The sequence below is a fragment of the Acomys russatus genome, chromosome 12, assembly GCF_903995435.1.
Source record: "Acomys russatus chromosome 12, mAcoRus1.1, whole genome shotgun sequence".
Taxonomy (NCBI): Eukaryota; Metazoa; Chordata; class Mammalia; order Rodentia; family Muridae; genus Acomys; species Acomys russatus.
This window is the reverse complement of record NC_067148.1, coordinates 2,779,802-2,787,482: the sequence shown is the minus strand read 5'-3', so window position 1 is coordinate 2,787,482 and position 7,681 is coordinate 2,779,802.

The following is a 7,681-nucleotide window of genomic DNA, read 5'->3' as shown; positions in this document are numbered from 1 at the left end:
AGAGGTCTTATAAGTAGAATGAAAACATTTTGTACCCAAATGGGAAATGTAAGTTAGTCAAATCATGAAAGAAAAAACTGCAATGACCAAACGTTGTTAAGGTAAGTGAAGCCGTGAATGATGCACCATCAACTTGGCTGAGAGAAAATAATATTCGGAACATGTGGTTTGGGATAGCCACCATTGGGGACTGACAAAGTTTATTTATTACTGAGGAGGGCATAAGTTGGCTCAAGCATTCTGAGAAGAGTTTGGTAGAATGTAATAAAAAGGCTCACAAATATTCACAGTCATTGACTACAAATTGCACTTCTGGGCGTTTATCATGGAGAAATGCTCCATAACAGGGGTTAACATTTTTTTTTTGAAAGGCTCATGGTAAATACTTTACATCTTAAGGTCCATACTTGTCTCTCTTGCTTGTCTTTTCTAAGTATGCTGTAAAAAACAAACAAACAAATAGACAAACAAATAAAAACAACCTAAAACTATAAAAATAGTTTATAGGTTTGGTCTGATATATTTTGATGCTAATTAATAAAAGGCCGTCACACCTGGGCAGGGAAACTGAGATAGGTGTGGCTAAGGTTCCTGGGCATGAGGAGACAGAAAGAATATTGGGAAGAAGAGAGACCAGAGGAGAAGAGAGAAGAAAAAAGGCCAACATGGGTTAGGTGGAAGAGAAACACGTGGCTGGCATAGATGGAGGATTTGGCCCAGATGAAGAACATTAGCAAGTATATGGGATTATGGATGGCAGGTAGCTTGATAGACAGTATTAGAAGCAGATGGCATGGGATTGGGAGAGGATTAATATCTGCCCTGCCCCAGGTTAACTAAGGCAATTTAAAATATAACAAGTGTCTGTGTCTTGATCGATTGCTAGCGGGTTAGAAAATACTGTTGTAATAATAATTATAGGCCTGATAATAAACATTATTAGGCCATACTGGTAATTTAACATATAGGCTATACAAAACATGACAGTGGCCTGAAACTGGCTGGGAAGGACAGGAAGACAGTATCAACAAGTGTAAGAGGAAGTTTATCACATGTGCTTGCTAAGACAAGACACCAAATGAAATGTCTGAGAAATGGACATTGTACAGTAATGACCAGTTTACCACTTGGAGTTCTCTGAAGGAACAGAACTGACACAATGAATATGGATGTGGCAGTTACTAGACTGGCTTACAGGATGTGGCCACAGTGATCAAACAACACAAAGGCCAAGAGTCCTGTAGTTCCTCAGTCAACAGGGCTGATGTCTCAGGAGTCACAATCTGGCAATGGAATCCTAGAGGATTCCTGGAGAGCTGCTGGTCTTCAGTCCGCGTTGGAACCCTGATGAAGTTGGATTTAATGCTGGCAGCAACAGATGAGATGAAGTTACCTTTGAGAGTGAAGACAGGCAGGCAAGAGGCAGCATTTCCTCCTTCCATGTATGGCCCAGATTCAGGGTGGGTCTTACTGCTTCAGATACTATGATTATGAAGATGCCTCACAGCGAGCCCACCCTGCCCTGATAGCACAGGAGCAGGAGAGCCGGCCCTGCCATGATAACAGCAGGGCTTGCCATGATGACACAGGAGTGGGAGAGGAGACTCTGCCCTGAGGACATGGGAGTGGGTGGGCCAGTCCTGCCCTGATGACACAGGAGCAGGAGATCTGGCCCCTGCTCTAAGGACATGGGAGCAGGAGAGTGGGCCCTACCCTGAGGACAAGGGAGCAAGCCCTGATCCAGGGCTCTAAGTTGACCTCACCCCAACATCTACTCCATGTATGACCTGCTGGAACACATGAAGGGGCAGGACCTGCAGATTCAAAGATTAAGAATCTCAAGAATCTCCTTGACACATGGTAACAATGGGATATCTGACAGCAGTCCCAGTGAGGATCCAGTAACAGTAGTATAGGCCTCAAACCAGACTCATGACTCGTAGCAATGAATATTTGAGAGTAAACACATGTGGACAAAAGGCTATACTATATGATATACTAAGCTTCTGTGACAAGAGTTTTGTTTGTTTGTTTGTTTGTTTTATTTTACTGGGGAGAGGTTGCAAGGGCAGATATGAGGGGATGGGGCAAGGAGAGGGATTTTGGTCCATGATGTGCAAACCATAGACAATCAATAAAAGTAAAAAAAGAAAAGAAAAGAAGAAAAAAAAAAGATGCCTCACAGCAGTGCCCAGCAGTTTAGGCTTTAGTTGATTTCAGATGTAGTCAAGTTGACAACCAAGATTAACTACCACAACTGGATACAAAGAAACAAAGTTTTACAAGGCTTTTAAATTAATGGTATCTCTTGCATCAAATAGTAGTTACGAGTTATTCACTGAAAAATACAATTTGCAAAAGAATATCTATTAGCATAATGTTCTTGCGGACTGTGTACAGTTTACCCTGGTTCATTCAAACCAGGATAATGTTGATTTTTTCCATTGCACTCTCTGGTTCAATCTGGACATTGCATTGTGATGTTTATTATAAATATCTCCTGTTTCAAGTTTATGTAAACATGTCACCATTTGTTCTGTCTTGCCAATAAAACCAATCAGCCAATGCTGAGCAATAACAGAGAATAGGGTGGGACACCCTGATCCAGTGAGGGAAGGGGCAGGGACAGCTCTCCTGCTTCTGTGTCATCATGGCAGGGCTGGCTCTCCTGCTCCCATGATCCAGGGAGGGGAGGAGGAGAGGATGGAGCCATGAGGACAGACCAGGAAACATTAGGAGAAATGAACTGGGCCTAGGATATGATTTAAAAGCAAGTATAAAGTGGGAAATCAGAGTGGGAGGAAACTATTCTAGCATTGAGGTTTAGGATGGAGTAATTGTTGTACAGCTTGTTCTATAGGCTAATTAAATAGATCCTGGTCTCTGTGTGTGGTTAAGTGAGTTAAGGAGTAACCACAGATTTCACTAAAATAATAATTCAGTATTAAATAGTAATAATCTTTCAACACGTATCTATATGTTCCAAAATACAGTCTAATAACATATACTTATACATTAAAACATCTATATAATATATACATAAATATACAGTATAAATGTCATTATATTGTATTTTGGAACATATAGACACTCTTTTGTAAATGTGTATGCATTTACATGTATGAATAAATATATATTAATATAGATACATACATACATACTTAGAAAACAATCTGGAGAGATAGAAAGGCTAAAATAATTAGAGTGGTCTGGGTTGGTCAAAAGATGAAGCTATCTGTGCACTTTTTTTTCATTGTGTATATGACTACTCTAGTTGGAATGTAGCATTTTGTTTATTTTGAAACAGACACCATATAGCTCAGGTTGGCCTTTTGTGCCTTCTGATTGCTAGGATTACAGACATGCACCCCACCCTGGGCTAACTATTTATAATAACCAGAGATTATTATAATAAAAGACCTCAGTTGTCTGAGGAAATGCTGAACTCCTCCAGGTGGAATTGGTACCTTTCTCTTTTGAGCTTCCTGATTCCATAATGTTCTTTCTGAGTGACTAACACCATGATTACTTAAGCCTTCTTCTATCATTGGGCATTGGTGTTATACACCTGTAACTCCAGCTCCGTAGGGTCTGATGCCCATGACTTCGCAACAGCGAAACTCACATGCACATACCTCCCACCCCCAATATACACATGTCATTTGAAAAAAAAAATCATATCTGTCACTTCAAACTAGCATCAAATGGATCATTTGTGGCACAGACCAACATAATACGTCTGCTGCTGTCTCTCAAGCTTGACAGTTGGAAAACTGGAAGTGATTTTGGCTGTGGTTCACCAGGTGGAGTCCTGCAGCACTTGCAGCCTGTATGTCTTCTGTTAGGCAGAGGTGAAAGTAACTCTACCACAGAGGCTTGAAAATGAATAATTGCATTTTACTCAAGCATGGCATGAGTTTGAAATGGCTGCATCCTAAGAGAGTCCTCACAGTATGTTGTACAATGTGACTTTTGTGCTGCCTTTAAATCATTAGTGAATATAAATCAGTCTTCAGTCTTAGAAAAGATTGAGTGTCATGAAAGTCAAATTTATCTTAGGTATCAATAAAGAAACTTTTAGAGAGAACTCTGGACATTTGTGAAAGATAGAATATTTAAAACTGATGTTTTAAAAGTGCAGGTTTCTTTAACTTAGAGGGGATCAAATGAGATATTTCAGCCAAGAGTAGTTAAAAGGTCAGAATCAGAGGATGGACAAGCCATGATCCATGAACTTAGAGTCACTTCAGACGCTTGGAAATATATGCTCTTCTTTTCCAAGGTCTTTCTGGGCCTTGGGAACATATGTTGACCTAGGAAAGCGGGAATTACAGTTCTCCACTTAGCCTGTCAGAGGTAGTGCTCCCTGCATTCCCTGACGTCGGTACAGTAAAGGCCAAAGCTTTGAAGTCTATGTATCCCAGGATTTAGCTCGTTCCTGTCTCAAGGAAACTCCATGCTGAAATCCGAGAGTGAAAATTCCAGGAAGAAATGTTGGGGTGCCTTTTTCTGTGTGCTATACAAATGGCCCCTTGTAAATGCCCCGCCCAGCCTCTGACAAAGTGCCACCTTCCCTGATGTCCAGCACAGAGGTTCTCCTCTGATCCAAGAATATTGTCAATGAGTCATTTCCTTCTATTAAACTTTCCTGGACATTTTCTTGTTTACTTTAGCTTCCCACAGCGAACTCTAAAATGTGCTCATTGTTGGGTTCTCTCTGGTACATGTTAGTTTGCAATATTTTAATGCATAGTTTTGTGACTCGCGTTACCGTCTCGCCAGCAAGAACGACGCTGCACACACAGGATCCTTCTGCAGTAAAGCTTTAATGCGTCTTAAGAGGGAGAGCATAAGCTTACGACAAATAAAATGGAGACCCCAAACAGCAGAAACCCATCCCTTATATAGGAAACTGTTCTCCGCTTAGGATGTGTCAGTCCCTGATTAGCTGTTACTCATCAGGCGATATGACGCCACGGGAGAGGCAGAGCACAACAAGTGGAAAGTTCCTTCACACATGCGCAGATTACTTGTTTACCAGTTTGGGACACAGGATGTCAGCGCCATCTTGTAATGGCGAATGTGAGTGCGACCTCTCACATCTCCCCCTTCTCTTTTAATTAAAGGCCTAACTAAAAGAATAGGTGAAAACTGGCACCACATCGGGTTCGCAGCTCGCTACAGTTTGTTGTATGGGCAATGAGCTTAGGAAAACGAAATGGTCCGATCAAGGTTGGAGCATGACTCTGGACCAACCGATCGAGGACCATTTTAGAGGTACCACTCAGTGCCGTCCCACGTGCAATGGGCAATTTTCCCTGTGGGGTGCAACGGCCACTGGGTGCATGTAGATATAGGGTGCCTTTCGACGTGCAATGGCAACTAGGCCCAGTCGAGTGCAAAGGCCATGCAGAGAGAAGAAAGAGAGAGAGAAAACTCATTGCCCTTATTTAGGACTTAAAGGCTGCCCGCCAAGCCGCTGTCTCCCCCTATTCCTTTATTTAGGAAGCAATAAGACACCCATTAAAGAGAGTGGAGACAGAGGTAAATAGCTCATATTGCCGCAGAGCCATTTTACTGCAATGCCTCACTATGCAACTCTCCAGGGCTGCTGAAACTTACTCACTCCACCTCGTGCAATGAGCTGAGACTCTGAGGGTGCAGGAGCTGAGCAGCCAGCGACTTATTGCTTAAGCATGGATAGCCATATATCAGGGGAGGTCCCACTTTCTACTGCTGCAAGTGCTTGGGCAATAACCACCTTGTCTCTTTTTGTTTGAGCCCTGAGTTTACAGACCAACCATAGGGTCAACACTAACCCACAGCAGATCGCAGCTCCAAATAATCCAACCCCAACCCATTCCTTAAAGAAGGAGAAAGCCGAAGATATCCATGACGAAAGTCCCTCTGTAAGCGACAGATCCAGGCGTGTGGAATTAACTTGAATGATGGCAGTTCTTAATTCTCTTAATGTTTGCTCGAATTCTGTTGTCCAATTCGGCATCGGGAGTGGGAATGTTGACATGATCCCCCAGCGTTGTTCCCCCTTTGTTATTATCACTTGGGTCATCACCAGGCTGAGTATCAGCATCTTCTGGAACCGTCTGGATTTTTCTGGTAAGTCTTTCTGGTACCCAAAATGGATTGTCTTCATCCTGTGGAAAAACGCACACAGCTCCCCTGGATCTTATAAGAATAGGGTCCGGTCCTTTCCATTTGTTACTCAGAACATCCTTCCATTTGACCATTTCTTTTGGCCTGCTGGGCTCTAAATAGTGTCTTTCTGCCGCAGTGTGGCCTTTATCATCTAGATTTTAAAAATTTAGGGTAAAGAGTGCCATGGAAATGGCCACTCTTGGTACTGAGGGAAGAACGCTCTCTATTCCCCTTTTTTGCTTTATTAAATAAGATTTGAGTGTGCGGTGTGCACGTTCTACAATCCCTTGTCCTTGAGGGTTGTAGGGAAGGCCAGTCAGATGAGTCACATTCATCTGATGACAGAACTGTTGAAATTTTTGTGAGGTGTATGCAGGTCCATTATCAGTTTTGAGAATTTTAGGCATTCCCCAAGCACTCCATGCTTCAAGGCAATGCTGTATCACATGTGAGGCCTTTTCACCCGTAAGTGGTGTGGCAAATATAATGCCTGAGCATGTATCAATGGAAACATGTAGATACTGAAGTTTACCAAAGGAAGAGACATGCGTGACATCCATTTGCCAGATTTGTAAAGGTCTTACGCCCCGTGGGTTTATCCCTACATGGGGTGTAGGCAAAAATTCACAACAATTTTTACATTGAGTCACAACGTCTCTAGCTTCTTTTCTAGTTATAGCAAAGCGGCGGCGGAGAGTTTCAGCCGTCACATGAAAGTGTTGATGAAAATTTTTTGCTGCATCCGCCTGGGAGGACAGTGCAGTGGCTATAAGCCGAGTGGCCTTATCAGCCAAGTCATTGCCCCGGGACATTGGACCTGGTAGGCCCGAATGTGCCCTGACATGGGTAATATATATGGGTGTTTTTCTATTTTGTAAGGCCAATTGTATTTGCTGAAAAATAGAGGCGACTTTACTAGAGGACTTAATGATTCCCGCGGCCTCCAATAAATTAACAGCATTAACCACATAATAGGAATCTGATACAATATTTAAAGGCTCGGGAAAGATGCTTAAAACCTCTAAAACTACCAAACATTCTACTATTTGAGGTGAGGTTTCTTGGTAATCTTTAGTCATTATCTTATTATTAACCACATAGGCACCAATTCCAGACAGTTTGATTGTTAATAGGTGGGAGGAGTCTCCCCTGCACATCTCTCACCGAGCGGCATTGGCTAGTCTTATGATATCCTTTGCCACAACTGTTGCAGAGAGTCGGTGTTTCTCCCCTTCTGTTTGAGTTTTTGCAGTCCTTTTTAAAATGTCCAGGCTTGCCACAGTTATAGCAAGTCCTCTGGTTGGTTTTACCAGCAGGGCATTTTTGAGACTGGAGGATAGCAGCTGCTAGGCCCGTATTAGTAAGCGGTCCTCCGAGGTCTCTACACACTCTGAGCCAATCTTGTAAGCCCTTATTTTTTCTAGGGGCTATGGCGGCTCTGCACTCTTGAGTGCCTTGTTCAAATATCAACTGTTCAATAAAAGGTTCCACCTGTTCAACATCTCCAAAGATACGTCCTGCTGCT